Source organism: Hetaerina americana, unplaced genomic scaffold (assembly GCF_022747635.1).
Source record: "Hetaerina americana unplaced genomic scaffold, ioHetAmer1.1.p SCAF_8, whole genome shotgun sequence".
Taxonomy (NCBI): domain Eukaryota; kingdom Metazoa; phylum Arthropoda; class Insecta; order Odonata; family Calopterygidae; genus Hetaerina; species Hetaerina americana.
The window spans coordinates 1,189,135-1,210,440 of record NW_027287427.1 but is presented as its reverse complement, the minus strand read 5'-3'; the positions used below and the strand labels follow the sequence as shown (position 1 = coordinate 1,210,440).

Genomic DNA, 21,306 nt, shown 5'->3' with positions numbered 1-21,306 from the left:
GGCATTCCACTGCGCCATCACCATCTCGCCCTCGTCGAATGCGCCAAAGTTTGTTGCTTCCGATTGTTTGTCGGAATTGAATCGCGTAGATTGGCTCAGAGTTCCCATTGCCGATCCTGATCACACGGGACGGAGAACTTCGGGAGGACTTTCTCCCCCTTGCCCTCTGCTCCCCCTCCTCCACCCCCAGCCCACCATTCCCTCTCCCCCCCAGACACCTCAGCCCCGCCCGACGGTGGCGTGCCCACGGCGTGTGTGAATGTAGATGGAATTAAAAACAAAGGAGCCACGGGAGGAATTATCGGCGCCCTCGGAACGCCACGGAGGAGGCTAGAATGTCTGCCTCATTGTTGGGGGGAGGGCTTTCGGCGGAAGGAGGAGTGGGCGGGGGAGTGGAAATGTTGGGGCCGTGGATTTCTCGAATATAATGGCGAGAAGAATGACTGGGACGGGGGAGTAAAGGGGGGAGGGGAGGGAATAACCCTTACTGAAAGGACATCGTCGTGGTAGGGGTTTTGATATGCGGCGGGTTGGGGTGGCCGGGGGGTGTGACCGGGGGACCCCTCACCCCCGCGGCCGTGGGTGGCGGCGTCTTCTAGTAGCCATGCTGGGAAACATCTCGTTGCTCAGTGAAGAGTATTTTTATCTGCATGTACGTATATCTAACCGTGCAGGTGGCCACGAGGGCGTGTGGCAGGGGGCAGACATCGGTCTCTGGTAAGGGAAGAGGGGATCAAGGGGGGTGGTGATTGAATGAAGCTCATGTCGTCCTGAAATATGCCCCCTACTGTTGTGTTCTCGAATCATGAAGTCGGATGGGAATAAGTAAAATCAGTTAGGTTTGCTGATGAACATTTTCTAGTTTGTCAGTCAGCCAAAGGGCTGCAGGCATTGCTGATTGAATTGAAAATTCAGTGCGACAGATATGGGATGAGAATAAATATAAATAAAACAAAGATTATGCGATTTACCTGGAAGAGAAACCTAAGGTTTCTCTCGGTCGGCGCGCAGATATTTACAATTACTGACGTCCTGCCGCTTCCACAGCTTGAAGAGCACTGAGACCGGCATCGCGGCAAAGGTTAGCTTCCCCCCCTCCCACCTACTCCGAGTGGTTCGATACCACTCCGACCAATAGGAGCGGCGCAAGAAATTCAATTGCATTACTTTTGGAACGTACCCTGTATATGAGTGCTCGTCAAGGAAAAGAGACTTTTGCGAGCAGGAATGAGTGAGTAAGAAGAATGGAAGTCAGAGGTACGTATGGCAAACGAATTTTTCGATGAAAAATGCCAGGGTAGTTCAATGAAAGATTGAACCACAAATGTTATGCATTTGCAATTTGCAATGCATTTTGTCAAGTTGACCGATCGGCTGTCCCGCTGGTACATCCCGCTTTGGTGTGTAGAATATTCCCATTAGCCTCCCTCCTATATCCGATTCTCCCATTTCCGCTAGTCTTATTATTTATGTGCAACAGTTTGCCTCAGCACACGTGTGATGCAATTCTATTTTATGATTTTTGAATTTTTATTGTCCAACAACATTTAATAATTTTAAGTTTAAAGTTTTAAACTAAATGGGAGATGATTGTATTCATCGTTAGCGCTACCTAAATGGTGGCGGAGGGGGGGAGTGTTATGTGTTGCATGTTCATGTGGTGGTGGAGTTTCGCATTCTTGCTTGTTGTGTCTTGGCTTCCGCGTTGTTGGATGGCTTTCGTGCTGCATCCTAGGGTGCAGTTGTTTGTTGGTTTGCGGTATATGTGTTTGCATGGGTGTTGGATGAAGGGTTCGTTGCATGAGTTTGTGCGCTGCTGTGGGTGTAATTTTTCATGTTGTTTTTGCATGTGGTATTGATCCTTTTTACGGATGGTGACCTAACACTCCCCGCCACACGCCCTTGCGGCGGCTTGCGAGGTATTATACAGATGTAGATGAATGGTGTGTTTTCTTTTGCGTAAATGGAGTAGTTCGCGAGATGTTGAATGTTGTGTATGGTTAGAATGAGAGCAGGGAGGGTGATTTTGACATAACCTTTATTCGGTCCACATACTAGCGGCATACCTATATTTTAAATGAGGCCTAACCTGCGGAAGAAAACATTTCTCTTGTACATGTTCGTCATATTTCCCCGATATTCATCCAAATAATCCTAATTTTTGGTTAGCTTGTCCTCATTCATACATACGAATTCCCTGTATATATGCTTCACCCTGGAGTGCTCGTGAGTGAGGGTAATCGCCTAAGTACGATATTTAATCGAGTCAACACTTTCAATTTCGGTGCTCCTGATGGATTAAGCGTTCGGGAGGGAATTTCCCTTATTCCAAGAATTAATCACTTTGTACTGTTTTAAGTTTAATTTTAACTGCCAAGTATCGCATCGACGTAGTATAGCATTGAGGTCATCTACTAAAGCCGCTTAATCCTTAGGATTACTGATATCTCTTTAAACCACTTCATCTTCGTGAATAGCAGTGTCTTGCTAATGACTACGGCGTTAAATGTCGTAAACGTAAAGAAGGAATAAAAGACTCCGAGAGGGCTCGGGTTCAAATCCTGGAGAAAGCCAATATTTTTCAGTGGTATTTTAATCCCTACTTGAGGTACTTTGTGGAGGGCACTTCGAGTGAGTACGCCGTCCGTCGTATGGGTCGTTAAACTGCGGATCCTTTGGCGCCTTTCGACAAGAGTAGGCGAATGCCGACGCCGGGTTTCTCTCCACCCTTCCTCCCATCCCATCCATCTTTAATGGAGCAAATGACCTTAGTTGTCCGTTGCCTTCCATAAAAACTACTACTATGAATAAAAGAGGTCCTTAAACACTTCCACCTGAAGTGACTTTTACAAAATTAGAGCGAACTCCATCTATGGCTACCATTTTTACGCGTCCATTCAAAAAGTCTTTAACCCAACGTAGAATCTTTTTATCTATGACATATGCTTCTACCTTTCTGAGTAGTTTACTCTGTAAGTAAGTACTTTGTCGAAAGCCTTTTTAAACTGGAAAAATCCCGCCCGCTGGAACATTCTTTCCCGAACCAAAGATCTTTCTGACAAAAAGAGAAAGTTGTGTTTCTAAGGATTTTATCTTTCTTAAACCGTTAGCCGCTTTCCAAACATTGGGGACCCGATGATCTACTGTCGATTAATGAATTTATTTACTGATACGGCGCAATTTCCGATGCTAGTTCCTCAAGAATACCAGGAGGATTTAAAATTTTCAGCAAAACTTCTATTCCATCGTATGAGATTTCGATTTTGGACATCGGTTAGCAGGAGCGAATTGGTAAGCTATCGGAGGCATTAGGTGAAGACAGTTTGAAAGAAGGAAATTAATGAGTTGTCCATTTCCAAACTGCTGGTTAATCTTTCACCTTTTTTGCTTTTTGAGGGAATTAACTGTAGGCGTCCTCAATCTCTTTGACGAACGACCAAAATGCTTTCGGATTCTCTCAACTGTTCTGCTAATCTTTTTCGTTGGAATTCGCTTTCCAAAATTCCTTCTTGGTATTTTGTCCTAAATGTCTTGTGATCATAAGTGATTTCATTCCACTTTTCGCTAGAGATATCAATTCTGGTATTTTTCATCTTTGCGCAACGTAGCCTTTGACGTCATAACGATTTACTTACATGTGCGCTTTACAATCAAGATTCCGTGTCATTTTGTATGAATTTACTTGAAATGAACCTGTTAAGGTTCGAAAGCCGCATTGTTACTCGGTAATAGCGAGCTGAATACGAGACTTGTTCAGTAAAAAGTTATTTTAATTTTTTTGTCTACTAATTTAAAAAAAATATTTCCATATTGTTATCATAATTGGTAATGAGTTTTTGGCAAAGGTTTCACTGATCTGACTCCAGGAAACGTCCTATCAAGGCAATTGTTGCATGTTCTTTAGTTCTCCTTCGCTTTCCTCAAATTAAAAACTTTTTAAGAAAGTGTTTTTCACGTTGTGGAAGAGGGAAAATCAAGTGTGGCAAATAAATTGGGATGCCGTATGAGGAGGTTAAGTAACTCTTTTCCGTATATGGAATTCGTCCGAGAATCCCGATTCCGCGGAACCCGCGTCGCTTGTCCTCTATCGTGGCGTTGAGAGAACTGAACATGTTTCAAATGGCAGCAGATGTACCTACCGCAATGCTTGAATCAAATCGGTGATATTTTTGCCTCATACGCACTACATGTCAATATAACTTCTGATGACTTTTCAAATAATTCTTTGTGGTTCAAATGTATTAGAGGAATGGAGAGGTCTTGCATGATTGATAATTCATATTTCGAGGATTATTCGGAAAGTAAAGTCCGAACCGCCGTAGCTAATCGAATGTCGAGCTTGTGGAACGTTGCAGCAATTGTTTAAACAAAAATAGCAACTATGCAGAAAAATAGAGAAAGACATAACAAATTAAATTTAAAAAAAACTTTTTTGAAAAAATCTGTGATGGTTTAATTTTTTATAAGAAATCGAGCATTACTTTCCGAATAACCCTCCTTCGTTGGATGTTACGGAACTTTAATGAAGGAGAGCTCTCCGTCTGGGTCGTAGTAGCAGCTATGTCGCTCGCTACTGCACGTATTACTTTGAAATAAAAAAGATCTCACCCGGGCCCGAGCGAATTAAGAGGGTTGGACGGAAGGCAAGAAGAGGGGTGGGATCCGTTTGGTGGGGCGGCAGATGGGAAGCTGACGTATTATGCCCGAGGGGGTGGACGGGGGGGGGGAGAGGGAGGTAAGAGTGGGGTGGGGGTTGTGGAAGCGGCAGAGGGGAGGATTGGTGCGGTGTTCACCCGCCCGCCGGATTCCACGGCGCTATTGATTCATGCCCCCGCGTCACCACGGCCACGAGCAAGTGACTACGGAGGGGGGGGGGCAGAGACTGTCCCCCCCCCCGCCCCTCCATCTCCCTACCCTTCAAGGGGAGGCATTCGCATCTCCATTGTCTTATTTTCATCATATCCCCCCTCCTCCCCACCAAATGTTTCCCCCTTCCCTCATTCTCAAGTCTTCGGCTCGCGTTCACCGGCTGCAATTCACTGCCAGATCGGCCATCGTTTTCTCATTTGATCGTTTTTTTATCCCCAAGCACCAGCATAAGCAGTAACCAGTGAGGGTGCTATCAACTTGATGATTATAACTAAAGCCACGAAGTTATCAGTTACAGATAGGCAAGAGATTATAGGGGACCTCAACGAAAATTATAAATAAAAATTAAATAGTGAGACGCTGTAGTTTTTGAGTAATGAAAGAGCAGCACGATGTTGCGAAACTAACTGGGTGTCTTCTTTTTAGTGTGTGCATGTTTCGTATATGGAGAGGAACATTTTGGTTTCATGAAGAAATATCGAATTAAGGGATTTCATCGGAAATAAATGTTTTTAAGTCAACGAAACAAGTTTTGATATTTTACGAATGAAATCATTTAGCTTGTCCCTTTGTCTGTGATAGATTTTTTTTTACTGGGCACGGTGTCTCAAAAACTAATATTTGAGGATGACGTCATTTTACTACCGTCCATTATTATGATTGTAGGTGAAATAGGCTTGGACCAGTTGATTGAATTATTGTGGGCAGCATCCACTCGCCGGAAGTGAGCTTTCTCTGCCTTTTTCAATGTGTTGACAGCAAAAACCTTGAAAGTTCCGGTGGAATGAGTGCTATTTTTCTTATGACCAAATATGTATTTTTGTGTAGCAGTATTTTTAATTTACTTTTAAACTGGGAAAGAATTGAGTGGCTAACTGCTACCGGGAGTGCGAACTTGACCGGTCCTATTCTTTTTACATTTACTCCACCTTGGTCGAAAATTTTATGAGGTGCCCTGTAATTATGCTAATCCTTCTCAAATCTAGCTAAAATTATCTAAATAAGCTCAAATGCTGTAGAAGTTTCTTCAAGTATTCCCCAAGAGGGTGTTATCGGACCTCTTTTATTCTTACTTTGCGTTAACGACATTGACTCCGTATTCACCAGTAAGATACGTTTATTTTACGACAATGCTGTGGTTTACCGTGATCCTGAGAACACAGCGGCTTTATCATATGACCTTAATGTTATACAACGCTGGTGCGATACTTGACAGTTAGAGTTTAACTTAACAAAAAACGTAGTCATAAATTAGTTGTACATTTTCGGGAACAGAGCATTTCTCTCCCGAACGCCTACGGCATCGCGATACCGAAATGGAATGCGTAGACTCAATTAAATGCCTAGGCGTTACCCTCACTCACGACCTATCCTAGGTGAAGCACATGTGGGGAATATGTGGATAAACTAACAAAAAATTAGGAATTATCATAATAATACTTGGTAAATGTGATGAAAAAGTCAAAGAGAAATGTTATCTGTCGCTGGTTAAGCTTCATTTGTAAAATGGGAGCCTCATGAAGTTAGACTGATTGCCGGAATAGATCGCGTGTAGCGTAGAGGAGCTAGATTTGTAAAACGTTGTTATGATAAACTAAGTATCGTATCCAAATTATGAGAGGACCTGGGCTGGGAATCACCCGCGGAGCCAAGGTTATTACGGATTAAAGCTTGCTTGTATAAATTGGACATAATAGTATTTAGGGGAGGCGACCGACAGCTGAGGTCATTTGCGCCATAGGGTATGGACAGGAAAGGATGAAGGATGGAGAGAAACCCGGCGTCGGCATTAGCCTACTTTTGTCGAAAGGCGCCAAAGGGTCCGCAGCTTAACGTCCCATCCGACGGACGGCGTACCATGCCGTCAAAGTGCCCTCCACAAAGCACCTCAAGGAGCGATCGAGATATAATAAAATTAGAGAAATTACGTGTAGAACAGATACATCTACATCAATTCCCTGCGAGCCACCAAAAAGGTGTTTGGCAGCGGGTGCAGCACCAAGAGGAATGGGTAAGAGATGAAGGGGTTAGGGTTTTTCAAATGATTGGGGAAAGGTGGGAGGGACCTGCAAAAAAATAATACATAAATTTACTAGGATAACCATACGCAGTCGCTACCTTGTAGGTTAATACTTATTATGTCGAGCCGACTGCTGCGGGATTTCGATTACAAGCATTCTCGTCTCTTATTGTTCTTGGAAAAAATGACCATTTAAACCCGTCAGTCTTGCAGTCAACCTCTCTAATCTTACATTCGTGATCCCTCCGCCCGTAATACGTTGGGGTTCGTATTATGTTCTTGATGTCATCGGAAAATGGCATCGGAAAAGGACCCATCTTTCAATGTTTTTAATAAGTTTAATCTATATTGTAAACGCCGCTGTTTAAGGGAATCCCAGCCTAAATTTTCTAGCAAAGTAGTTACGCTACTGCGTTGGTCATAACAATTTTTGACAAATCTAGCCCCCCTCCGCTGAACTCGATCCGATTCCGAAATCAAATTTATCTCTTAAGGATCCCATATACTGGCAGCATACTCTAGGTGGGGCCTGACTAGGGCAAGAAAACATCGTTCCTTCACTTTTTCGTCACATTTACCCAGCACTCTTTTTACAAATCCCAATGTTTTTATTAGCACGACCGCATATTTCCCGTATGTGCTTTCCCCAGGACAGATCGTGAGTAATTGTACGCCCAAGTATTTAAAGGAATCTACCCTCGCGATTTCTGTTGATAAATAGATTTAAGATTTTTTCCACGAACGACAAGGGATCATAATAACGTAGTGCGACCGCGGTAGGGTCATGTTTGGGTAAAATTATTCTGGTGTGTATTCAACCCCTGCCGCACGCCCTAACGGTGACTGGCGGGGTTTATGAATACATAAATAAACATATCTATTTACAATATTGTGGTCCCCGTGACTGTGGCCATCATAGCGTAGGAGCATCATGACCACCGCCGGTCCAATCTCCATACTAGGGCCAATGCAAAATCGATGCCTCCTCGGAAGAAGAGAGATTTTTTGAAAAACTACGTATTTAAGAAGACGCTGTGGGAGGGGATGAAGTCGATGTTTTAATCATTCACTATTGCCTTGAAGAGTCGCAAAGAAACACTTAATGCTGACCTGAATGATGTATTATTTTCTTCAATTGTAAGGTGCCTTACTAATCAGTGGTTAAAAGAGAGAGAGAGATTCGTATGGAGAAATTAATGCGCTGGTCATATCGTAGTTATTCACCTGTTTCTTGCAAATGCGTTGATTCGGGTAGGTGCGGAATATGAAGCGTCGTGCTTGCCAGTCTATTCAGTCTAGGGGCACAGCACGAGTGAATCAAAACCTTCATCACAAGAGTATTCGAGCCGTCCACTTTTTATTGTACCCTGCAAGACAACGATAGGGTGTGTGGAAGGGGGTGAATACACACCAGAATAATTTTACCCGAATATGACCATTTTTCAATTCAACATGAATCTGCCGCATCGCATTTCACCACTTATTTACAGCAGCATGCAATTGTACGTCACTGTCAAAGCGCTCCGTCGCAAGCCACTCTTAGCGAGAGATCCGTAATCGCAAATCAGCGATTTTCATGAAATATTTCGGTGCTTTTCACCGCGAGTTCATTTGTCATTCTACTGCAGTCTGGTATTCTATTGCAGCGAGTCAAGTAGGAAGAACCACAGTCTGCTCACACAATCGCAGCAGGATGCGTGGACTGCGTGTAGGGATGTTTACACACCAAGATGGTGGGTCTAGCCCAATAAACCACCGCCACGCTAGACCGAAACGTAAGTTGCTTTCGTGGTAGCACTCGTATGTAAGCCCGTATGTATTCAACCCCCCTCCTTCTCGTACGTGTTTCCTCAGACGATGAATGGTGTGTGAATTATGTGGCGGACGCTGCTTTGAAATATCACTCGGAGCTTGTTTTCGTGTTTGAATGATTCCTTGGAAATCCCTAAGCCCGGTTGACGCGGGTGTTTTGTTCCTGGAGGCTCGCATCGTCCCTGCCGCATCTGTTATTTCTGACATTTGTGCACAAATGCAAATCTGATTTTGGTGATTGGTGTTTATTAACTGTAACTGCTTTAAATATCTGTGTTTGTCGCGTAAATGGTGCTTTTACATCTTTTGGATGCATGTGTTTGTTTCTGGTCCTGGATATCTGTATTTTTGGTCCAAATAGCGGTCTGCTCCGCTCGAGGCCTTTCTCCTTAAGAGATGGTGTTAAGGCGGACAAAAGTAAGGAAGGTAAGTCAAAACAGACGAAGACGTGCTGCGCAAGCACGTTAGGGGAAGAGAGGCGTTCTTTGGAAGAAGTTTATTGGTGGCAGGAAAAGTAGATGCAGGGCTTATAGAGTGGCAGTCGAGGATTTAAATGTAGAGGGGAGTGCGTTGGCGGGGGAGCTAAGGCGTATGGAGACGGAAGGAGGGGGGGACAGAAAGAGTGCCAAGTCGAAGAATGTGTTCCGATTGGTCGCGTGCGGTGTTCCGTTGGTTAAAGTCTTGTTCGAAGTCGAGTTCGAAGAAAAGTTCTATCCTAGTTGGAAGCAGCAGTTTTTTAAGGGGGGGGGGGCGACAGCTAAACACATTTCCGCCATTAGTGACGGATGGGAAAGGAGGAAGGGTGAAGAGAGAAACCCGGCGTCAGCATTGCCTACTCTTTAACGAAAGGCGCCAAGGGGTCCTCGGTTTAACGTCCCATCCGACGGACGGCGTACTCTCTCAAACGTGCTCCCCACAAAGCACCTCAAGTGCCGCCGCTTGAACCACTTAAAAATATCGTTCGCCTCGGGAACCCGGGCCCTCTGGATGGGAAGCCATTGCATTAGTCACTGCAAGTGTACAATCACCACCTACGTTCGAGTTTCAAGTACTAATGCGTAAAACAATTAACCCTTAATAACGGTAACCGGGACGAAATATCACCCCAAAGCGGGTTGAAATCTCGAGCCAAACGAAACAGGCTTACGTTCGCGACTCGGGACCTTTGCCATAATTCACGTCTATCAATGTGATGCTATATTAAAAAACAGAAAAAATGAGCCCACAATAGGACTCTCATAGTCACAATTGGTGTGAGAGACGAAATTTTGAAAGTTGTCTCCTCACGTATCCAGAATAGGGTGAAAAAAATAGCTTTACCGTTCCAGGGTTAATGTCAAAAGTTTGTTTACTTCGGTAGCGAGGGTTAAGACAATGAACGCCGTCATAGGCTAAGGAAGAACGAGAGTGAGGTCGATAGGCATTGGATTTGAAAAATGTTTCAAATGAAAAAATAAAAGTTACTCGATGAACGAAATAAAACCATTGATATGTGAAATGAAGAGGAAGGGAGATGTCTGAATTGATAGCGAATCCATGGATTAAAAAGATGCTTCAGAAGATGGGAAAGAGGGTGTGTCTCGGTGGTGCCTTTGTTTTTTACGGCGGACGGGACTAATAGACATGGGACAGATATTATAAACGATGGTGATAATCACGAAAGCCTAGGCACTTACTAGAGGGGGTTATGGCGACCTATGCGGGAATGGAATGTGCGACCTTTCGGTAGACGGAGGATGGTGACGTGGCACCTCCGCCCCGAGTGACCTTAGCGGTTGGAATCATTCGTGAGTTAAGTGATATGACAAGAAAGCATTTGGATGCTTGAAATTAGGCTGAAAGAGTAATGCTCGTGCATGGAAAAGGTGCATGTATGAGAAAATGTTGGCACCCATTTCTTTATAAATAATATAAAAGAGGATGTGAAACAGTTACGAAGAAAATTCACTATCAGCTGTTAAACTGGTGAAATAGCACTTAAACGGTATCTAAAAATATGTATGCTAGTTCGAGAGAGTACTCGAAGTAAACTATGTGTCGAAGCCACCATGCCTATGCACGTCTAAAGGGAGGCGAATAATTTGAAATATATATATTTTTAAACTTTTTATCGAAAGACATTTGACGATGAAAAATTAACATTTTTGTTCTAATACGTGAGTATCAATCTTTATTCCAAGAATAAATCGTAGTTACGCGAACTTCGTCAATTTTCTAATCATGATAATTGATCTCATTATGATGTATCCAATTGAACTTCGATGGGCATTCCAGATAGGTATGTACATGTACACGTGTTTCTAAATATAATATTTCGTAGTCACTCTAAACAAAGTTAGTGTGACTGCGTACCGCCAGAGACACGATAGCCGCTTTAATCGACAAATTGCCGTTTTATTTTTATCACAGGCTTATCTTTTTTTTTAAAAAAAAGCGCAAATGGTTTTGAGAAAATTCATGTGAATTACTTAATCGACATCCCGAGAAATCCATTCGGAACATTTTTAAAAAAACAATCGCTGCGGACAGGATTCGAACCTGCGCGGGCATAGCCCATTGGATTTCGAGTCCAACTCCTTAACCACTCGGACACCACAGCTGTGGTAAGTTGGGGCGATTTATGTGCATCTCGTAATAAGGCTTTTACTTCTCCATAATGCTGATCGGTAATGAGGCCAGTGTGTGGTTCGCAATATTAAAAAACAAGTCATTGAAGGAATTGAGAAAATATTCCGCAGATTCGCCACCTGTTTAGTATCTTCGGCTCCCTTGTTCCCTGTTCTATGCAGAAGATGTTTTTGTGTGTTTAATGTGAGGATGTGCATTCGGATTGTAAGAGCATTGGCGAGCCATTTAAGGTATTGTATCCTTCCGTGGATTTTTGTTGAATGCTTTGCGGATAGCTTAACTTTAAAAATGATACATTTGCGGAGGTGAAACCGAGAGAAAACACGCGGGGCGACACCTTCCGCACACTTTTACTTTCATCGTGGATATGATCATCGTTATTCCTATGTCTCGATTTGATCATGATTCGATTTGTCGTTGCAAATGGGCGCGCAACTAAATGTTTTCAAATCGCATTGTGGATATGAAAAAATGGTGAATTTGTGATTCCACAGAAAATTTATTACGATATGACCCGGGTTTCGACGTTATTTTCATGTCCAATATGGATCGAATCCATAAAGTTACGCCGCAAACCATCAGTAAAAATTAAATCGCACGCCTGTATTTTCAAAGCTATACGGCTGTAATGCCCGTAAGCATCTGGACGTCCGGGTATTTAATTTCCATCGTGGTTTGGTTTTCATTGAATCTGCTTCACGAAGTAATTTAAAGGTGTCGCATTTCAAAATTCACATTTAACTCACATTTGCACAATGAAATATGATGCCACATAGATACGGAATGAAGTCCTGTGCTTCCGCGCGCCCTTTGTCCACAAATCACTGAACGCCATTGGCAATGACGCGTTGTTGTTTGAAATGAAAAAAAATAATCCTAACCGCTTTTATCTACTAGGAGGTCTCTCATTGCAATAAGGCATCGCAGGTTGCTTTAGCCTGTCATCGGTTTACGGTAGAGAGTTATCTTGAGAGGCAGTGAATTATTGGAGAGACATTTTTACGTGGTTACATCCCACATCTCAAGTTGATTATTTTGCAATGGTAATTGGAGAATAGTGGAATCTTTCTATTCTTTTTTCCTGCCCTCCATACCTTCCTTGCCTTCCAGGTTTCAATAGGGTTAGCACTGTGGAACTTGTCATTGAGTAGTCTGACGGTTTTGTCCTCGGTTTTGCATTTTGAAACTTCCTTATAGAACGATTTATATCTCCGGGGCTTAGGAAGGCGGATTAGTTCTTGGATGATAGTTAAGTACGTAGGCTATTACATTCGAGCGGTAAGTTTTCTTGAAGAAATATTAAATTTCGAATGTTGCAGTGAAGATGTAAAAGTGAAAAGCTTTGATTCTGTCTCACTTGCTCTTTCGTGTCTGTCGGACGAAATCGTGAAACAGTCTCGAAAGGTTTCGGAATCCTCGTGCGAACAATCGCAATCGAACGTTGTTGAAAAGCACATATTGTTAAGCATGAAGAGCTTATCCCTTTTACCACCGGGTGGTAATAGCGCCTGTCAGCAACAACGTCTCGACTCTAAAGTCGAACCACCATTTTTAGGTTGGAGTAATTCTCTATGAAGTAGATGGCAGGCGTAGACGTAGACATTTCGGTTCTGATTGAGTCTACTTGTTCCCTGTAGGCTACCGGAGACACTGCCTCTCTCTTCATCGAGTGCTTCCGGGGCCAGAGGGGGGAGGGAGGGGTCACTCTATCTTTTTAGCCTCGTTACATTGGTGGGCGAGGCCAAGGAGAGAATTCGACGGAAATTCACCGCCGAACCGATCGATACAGAGGGAATGATTTTTCCATCACACAATTCGAGACCCTAGCAATAAGGAACATAGAGCAATTGCTAGTGGAAGTGGTGGTGGTGTGACGCCCCTAGTCACAAGCTATTGATACTCATAGTCATCTCAGGTACATATGGACGCGAATTTCCAATCATCCATATCGATTTGGAGTAAATGGATTTCGAATCTCCAGCTTCCGTAACAAATAGGCATGGAGATGATTTGTTTGTTTATTTTTATTTATTTATATACACCCCGCAAGCCACCGCTAGGGTGTATGGCAGGGGCTGAATACACACCAGACTAATTTTACCCGAACATGACCCTACCGTGGTCGGACAATATTATTGTGATCCCTTGTCGTAAAATGAGATCTCTAAATCTATTCGCTCTACAGTTAATCTCTCTAGTGTTATTGACGAGATCTCGTCTACCGTAGTGCGATGGCGGTAATAATATATTTCAACATCACTGCTAACCCTCCCCGGACTACAACCTTGACGTGGTGGAAGGGCTTGTGAGTTCCGATGACCCCTAGAGCTGTGCTGGCGGTAGTGATAATAATTGCTCCTGGTAGGGTAACCCATGCCAGATAGGTCGAAGATTAGGAGCCAAACGAAAGGTAGACGTCTGTTCGTCAGTGAGGAGGCTGTAATGGCGTCTGGCCCCAGTGGGACGGCCAGTAAGTGATAGTGTTACGTTAAAAACACTATTGAGGAAGGCAACGGGAAACCACCTCAATTATCATTCCCAAGATTCAAATGATGAACAATACAGAGATTTTGAGTCCTGGCAACTACGGGGCTCGGCCCAATCGGCCGTGTGTCGTGCCCGGCAGCGGGGGAGGCAAGGCTTCCGCGGTCGTCATCCCACGAAACCCTTGCAAGGGAAAACCAGCAGCAGGAGGACAGAAGACGAAGGAGAAGAAGGCCAAATTAGTTAGAATAGGAACGTGGAATGTTAGGACAATGATGAGGGCAGGGAAATTAGGGAATGTTAAGAGAGAGATGGAGAGGGCAAATATAGATATTTTAAATCTATGCGAGGTGAGATGGAAAGATAGCGGGGATTACTGGAGTGATAAGTATAGAATAATATACAGCGGCGGGGACGAAAGCCAACGGCGGGTTGCCATAGTATTAAATGAAGAGGTATGAAGAAGCGTAGTCAACGTAGAGCAGGTAACGGGTAGTGGTTATTATTCAGGTACACATACCACCGAGAAACCATACAGAAGAAGAGGTCGATAGGATATACGAACAGTTTGAGGACAAGATCGCGTGTGTTCCCTCAGTGAAACATTTGATAGTTATGAAATGTAGCGTCCGTTTCAAAAAGATAAGGCAGGGGCGGCGGGTTAGAAAATGGAGTGTAGAAGCATTACATGGTTTGAAAAGGAAGGAGTACAAACAGGCGGTAGAGGAAATCATGGAGGATGGTAAAGAGCTAAGTACTATCGAAGAAAAATGGGAAATGATGAAGGAAGGGTTGTCTAAAGCCGCAAAAGACACTATTGGAACCGTTAACGCTAAAAGGACTAGGAAACCATGTATCACGGATGAGATGATTACAAAGATGGATGAGAGGAGAAAATGGAAAAATGTAAATACAGAGTTAGACAAAATGAATTACAAAGAGTTAAACAATAAATTGAGGCGGGCAACAAATATAGCAAAAGAAGGATGGTGGAAGACCCATTGTGAGGCTATGGAAAGGTTTCAGAGGAAGGGTGAAATTGGTACGCGGTACAGCAAAGTTAAATCTTTATCGGGAAGTAAAAAAGGAAGGTCGATGGTAGCAGTTAGAGATAGGCGGGTAAGGTAATACTGTAGTTGACATAGGAAAGATCCAAAAGAGTTGGAAGGAATATGTAGAAGAACTGTATAGTAAGGAACTTAGACCAATAAAGTTAACATAGAAAAGGAACAAGATGTAGAGGAAGATAGCTTAGGTCCAGGCATACTCTACGATGAGATAGGAAGGGCATTAAGGGAGATAAAACTAAATAAGGCCGTGGGGGTGGATAACATTCCCGCTGAACTATTAAAATTTTTAGGAAAATTTGGGAAGAATAGGCTATATGGGCTGATTCGTAGTATTAATGAGGAAGGAATCTGGCCGGAAGACTTTGTGAGATCAGTTTCAGTTCCTATTACGAAAAAGGTAAAGGCTACATCATGTGAGGACTGCTGTACAATAAGTTTGATATCCCACGCAGCTAAAGTTGTTCTCAGGATCATAAACAAAAGGATAGAGAGTAGGGAAAATGATTACTTAGGGGATGATCAGTTTGGGTTTAGGAAGGGGAGAGGTACGCGTGATGCCATTGCAGTAATGAGATGATTAATCAAGGGGAATATAGAACACAACCAGGAGGTATTTTCCTGTTTCGTAGATTTCGAAAAAGCGTTTGATAGAGTGAATTCGGAAATACTAATGAGTATATTGCATAAAATAGGAATAGATTGGAGGGAAAGGAGGCTAATCCGCAACCTGTACATATCTCAGACTGCTCAAGTGCGAGTAGGGAACGAGGAGTCCGGATGGGCAGTGTTAAGAAGGGGTGTAGGGTAGGGTTGTCCATTATCACCTTTGCTGTTCAACCTGTATGCAGAGGAAATGATCAAAGAGGCATGGGAAGAACTGGAGGTAGGAATGAAAGTGGGCGAGGAATTCGTAAAATCAGTTAGGTTCGCTGATGACCAAGCTTTAGTTTGTCAGTCAGCCAAGGGGCTGCAAGCATTGCTGAGTGAATTGGAAATTCAGTGCGACAGGTATGGGAATAGAATCAATATTAATAAAACCAAGGTTCCAAAGAAACTGCGGGAGATGCCGCAACAGTAACTTTTAACGGAGTCATCCGCTAATGTGCATTTCAATGCAACAATTTCAGAGCGTAAAAATCATTCCCAGTCAAGGCGAATGATTTTTACGCTCTGAAATTGTTGCATTGAAAACCAAGGTTATTCGATTTTCTTGAAAAAAAAGGCTAAGCTAAACGATTTAGGTACCTGATGATGACGCCGAAGCGTTGAAACCGGTAGTACGAATAAAAATTGTGTGGAATTTAAAAAGTATTTTCATTTAAACGCAAAGCTAAACATTAAAATAGGTAGTAGGGACGTAAGGAGAAGAATTGTCCTAGGCAAATAGGCTTTTACAAGGAGGAGGGAGTTGATGAGAAGGACGTTGAGTTAGGATATTAAGAAAAGACTCGTAAAAACTTTGATATGGAGCGTAGCTATGTACGGCGCGGAAACGTGGTCATTGAAGCAGGAGGTTAGACGTAGACTGGAGGCTTCTGAAATGTGGGTGTGGAGAAGAATGGAGAAGGTGAAATGGACAGAGAAGGAAACAAATGAGGAATTACTTGGTATGGTGGGTGAAGAGAGGGTTTTGTTGGGAGAAATCCTATGGAGGCATGAAAAGTGGATGAAGGGGGTATCGGCCGGCAGTGGGATGTTGAAGACTGTAATAGAGGGCAGAACTATAGGCAAACGAGGAAAGGGAAGGAACAGGATAGGGATCGTGGACGGGATGAAGGGAGGAAGAAAGTACTCGGGGATGAAGAGGGACCTGATATAGAGTAGGATGCTGGATTTTGTGTTTTGTTAGGAGTCACAAAATGTTTTATTTAGTGACTTTGTCCATCCAAAATCCTACTTAAACCGGTAGATTACCTAATAATAATAATAATCACTGCTAAAGAGACCTCCTTCCAATTAGAGCAATAGATTTAATCTGTAATCTAATAGGATCGTTCGTTAAATCCCGGTGTCCCTGCTCCCACAATTCCTTTGACTTAACAACCCCGCCGACCTTTTTCCAGGCGTGGAAACATTCTCGTCCCGGAAAGTTAATCGTCCCTCGGAGATACGTCGATGCCCGATATTTTTAATCGGCCGCCCGAGGGCGTCTTTTCTCTGCGTTTCCAATTTCCCCGAACACCCGCCGGTGTGGCTCTCGTGGCTGCCGTGGCCCCTATACCCACGGCTCGGTCGACTTCTGGATAATCTACCTTAATCGATACAAAAACATATCAATAATTTAATAAATCATATCGAATACATCTGTGCTACCGGTGATATTGATGATTTAGTTTCTATATTTGAATCGATGCTGAGGCATTAAATCCTTTTTCATTAAAATCGACGATAAAGTTAGTTAAATAACTAAAAGCAATGGTCAAAGCAATTAAATAGCACGCATGGCGGATTTGCCTGCGGTGCTACTTCTATTGAGCTAATGGTTTCGATAGAAGAAGGGACTATCACAGTCTAAATTTCGCCCGAATAAAGCCGAATTATTATTTTTATTATTGATTTTTAATTGAAATGCGCTTGGGAAAATAAACCTGACAAAACCACCTTCTTGGAATGCACAGGCCTCTTCCACAGGTCCTTCTAGGCGACGCGACGCTCTTCGCCATCGCTGCACAGTCCACTGATTTTAGCGATGTGTATGCACCGCTATGCTACGCCTAATTTAATAATTAAATGCAGTTTATGTATTTTTTAATCTTTATAAGTCATTATTATGCATTATTATTCTTCGTAATGGTTCATCATTCCGACGATGGAGTTCGTAGGTGTGTTAGGCATTTTAATTGCTATTGAAATCTTTTATTCTTACCAAATATAAATGCATACGCGGAGGCAAATATTTTTTGGGTGTTTTACTATTTTGGTTTGAACCTGTTTTATAAGAGTGCTTCTTCCGATCCGAAATGTTATCGATGACATTAATCATTTCTACGAGGGCCGTGTTCCGATATATCGCTACAGGATAATCGATAACTTAGATTCATTTGACCGCTAACCTGCTCTACCGTGACGAAATGTTTTGTGATTCATCGCTTCTTTCGGTCCGTCTACTCCATACGCCCCCTCCCCCTCCCACCACCCCACCCACTGACACTCTCCAGTGCGCTCTCAGCTGCTATCGATTCCCTCGTGTCTTCTGCCTCCGAGGGCAGGAGAGGAATGCGACGCGCTGCGGCGAGCGCCTTTATCAAAGTTTCCCCGTCTTCGGGGAAGGCGCGGCATTTGCGCGCCCCACGAGCCCCCCTCTCTCTCTCCCTCATCTCTCTCCCCCTTTCCCCGGTCGACCCCCGGCGGCCCTCGGCGGAGAAGACGGACGCAGTGGGAGCCCAGGGTTGTCCGCCACGGTCATGTCTTTGGTCGCCGGCGGCATTCGTGCCCGACATGACTTGAATCTCGCCCGCACGACGTTCATGTCTCTCTGCATAGTGCTGTGGTTCCGCAGAAAGAGTACCCAGCATCCCTAGGCTGCTGGTGGATCCAGTGACGAAGCGCTGCTACTCTGACTGATCGGGTTTGTGCGGTAACGAGTGCACTCACTCGCCCCTGACCGGTACGAATGCCGGTGGCGGCGACAGAGTGGGCAAGACTCAAGCCTCCAGACTCAGTATCTAGCATGCTTGCTTCCCACCCCGATGGCCCGGGTGCGAATCTCTACGGTGGCAGCATTTCTCAGGGTTGTCCCGAACCCTACTTGCGGCACTTCGTGGAAAGCAATACAAATTGAAGTCCACCGTCCGTCGGATGGGACGTTAACTTACGCACCCCTTGTCGTCTTTCGTCGAGAGTAAGGTAAAGCCGGCGCAAGACTTCTCTCCGCCCTTCTTCCTCTATCCCCTGGAAATCCAACCATTAAACACCTACGTTATCTTTTCTAATGGTTCAAATGGCCTCAGCTGTCGGTTGCCTCTTCGTACAATTTCTACTAACTATTACGTCGAACTAGGTACTGAATACTCAAATACTATGTATAAGGATAAACCGTTTTTATACTTGCCATGCCTCAATACAATTTCTGATACAGTTCTTAAGCCGTTAATAGGACGCTAAGTACTCTAAAGCCATGAACTACAGTTACATTACCTTCTGCAGTATTTTCTGCTGATTGCTTCCCTTCATATTGTCCAACAGTCACATTCTTTTTCCTCTTTCTTGCTCTCTCTCTCTCTCTCTGTCGCAGTTTCCAACGTATCATTACCACTCTCTACATCTTTTCTTGTATCCATTTCCCTTACCTGCTTAGAATTTCTCACAGCAGTCCGTTCTCCTTCCTCCCCACGCCTATCTCTTGTTTGCTCCTCTACCGTTCGGCCCATTTCACTCTTTTCATCATTCTCCACGCCCACATCTCGAAGATCGCTCTCCACGCAACACAAGAGTACAAATGATACTAATGTCGAGCGTATTTCACCCTCAACGTACATGATAAGACGAACAGATATACCAGTTCTTTTTTCAACGAGCCTCCATATCAAAATGACATAATAAATAAACCAATCAAAGGAACCAGTAATAAAAGGAAACAACCAGTTGTAGATCATTTTGATGTACAAAGGAGAGCGGAGAATAATGTAGGATATATTATCTACCTGTCTCAAGGCCCAATTTTCCTTCCAGTAAAATACTGCGTACTTCATTTCAAGGCTGATTGAAGTCATGAGTTAAATGTTCAACCGTCGATGAGTATCACAAATCCATTTTAAAAGGACTTTGTACTTTTCCACAGATTTTTATTGTAAGGTACAAGGCGTTTCACCGACCTGCGGCATCAACAGGTACAAATATATTTGACAACAGTGCGAGAGTATATATGCGCTCAGGACAGAGAGTGGGGGGGGGGCGGGGAGGGAGGGGTGGAAGGGCCTGAGAGGGCCCTCCTCGCACTCTTGTTAAGCATATCTGTACCTAATGATGCGGCTAGTCGGTGAAACGCGTTGCATCTTATAATAAAAAGCTGTGTAAAAGTACCAAGTCCTTGTAATATGGGTATGAAATACTTCCACGAAGTGAAGTCTGAAACAGTAGAATATAGAAACTATAATAAATTATGAAAAATTGCATGCGTGGAGTGATGCATACTGAGTTCGCCTTCGAACAATGGTGGCTGAAATGAATTTGCTTAAGCGTGCCAAGAAGGGTGTCAGTAATACATTTTTTCGGTATTATTTTAAGCAATCGTATTCATTTGTCATATTCATGTCAATGATGAATATCAATCGGGACGTCGACTTACCCCGAAATGGTTAGCAGAATCCACGGTATGATTTTGGGTGATCGACGAATCAAAGTTCGAGAAATAGTTGAGATTACAGGCTTATCACAAGGTACAGTGTTTTCAATTATTCATGAAAAATTGGGTGGGAAAAAATTCGGTGGGATGGGTGCCGCCTTCCCGCTCGGTGGAGAATGAACTCAGTCGTGGAGTTAATTCGGAGGCGGGTTTGTCGCTTTTCCGTCGCAATCCTTACGAATTCCTGCATCGACACAACTGTAGACGAAGCATGGATGCACTACTACACTTCAGAAACAAAGGAACAGCCGGAGAATTGGGTTTCTAAACGCAATCCGGCTCAGAAGAAGACGAAGACGTTGAAAACGGCCGGACAAGATGATGGCCACGGTTTTTTTTAATGTAAGCAGAAACATCTTCATTGAATACTTGTAAAAAAAGACAATCGATAAATGGAGAGTATTATGCGTCGTTATAGCACCGGTTGAGTCGAGAAATCACGAAAAATCGTCCTTATATGGCGTAGAGCAAACATCTCTTTCATCAAGACAATGCACGGGTGATCACATGCGCAGTTTCGATGGCTGATTGATTTCTCTCGGCAATTCCTTCTCCTCACCCACAATGCCCAGCGCCTCCTCAGTTGTTTTCCTTTCGGTCCATTTCACCTATTCCATTCATCACCACACCCACATTTCAAAAGTCTCTAATCTACGCCTATCCTCCTGCTTCAATGGCCACGTTTCCCTACACCAAGTCCCTACACTTCTCCCACACAATAGTTGTCTATACATTTCAATTGGCTTGTGTCAGTTTTGTGCCAGTAAAAACCTAATCACAGATCGCACTTCACATCTATGTATCGCAGCAGACATTTTATGAGTTCGCAGTGAGCAAAGTGGAAAGAACCGAAGTCTGCACATTGGCTCCCTTTCAATGTTTGTATTGCAATTTTTTAAATTATGCAATTTTATAAAACTATTTTTTCCTAATAAAATTATTTGTAAACTGAAATTTCTAAATCAAATAGTTCTAAAATTATTAAGTAGGCAAACTTTCTACAAATGTTTTCAATGTATAGAATAAAATTAATCTGAAGTAATGGTATTAGCGAGTAGGGTTTAATATTCTACAGTTCG

The 21,306-nt window shown here is 43.4% G+C and overlaps 1 protein-coding gene and 1 non-coding gene across 2 annotated transcripts in view; one reads left to right on the top strand and one right to left on the bottom strand.

The window, feature by feature from the left end:
• Nucleotides 1-21,306, top strand: part of Trap1 (TNF receptor associated protein 1) — a 531,360-nt gene that overhangs the window by 267,340 nt on the left and 242,714 nt on the right. The window lies entirely within an intron of this gene.
• On the bottom strand, nucleotides 11,219-11,300 carry TRNAS-CGA (transfer RNA serine (anticodon CGA)). The gene has a single exon. It is a non-coding gene; the product is annotated as a tRNA-Ser (tRNA).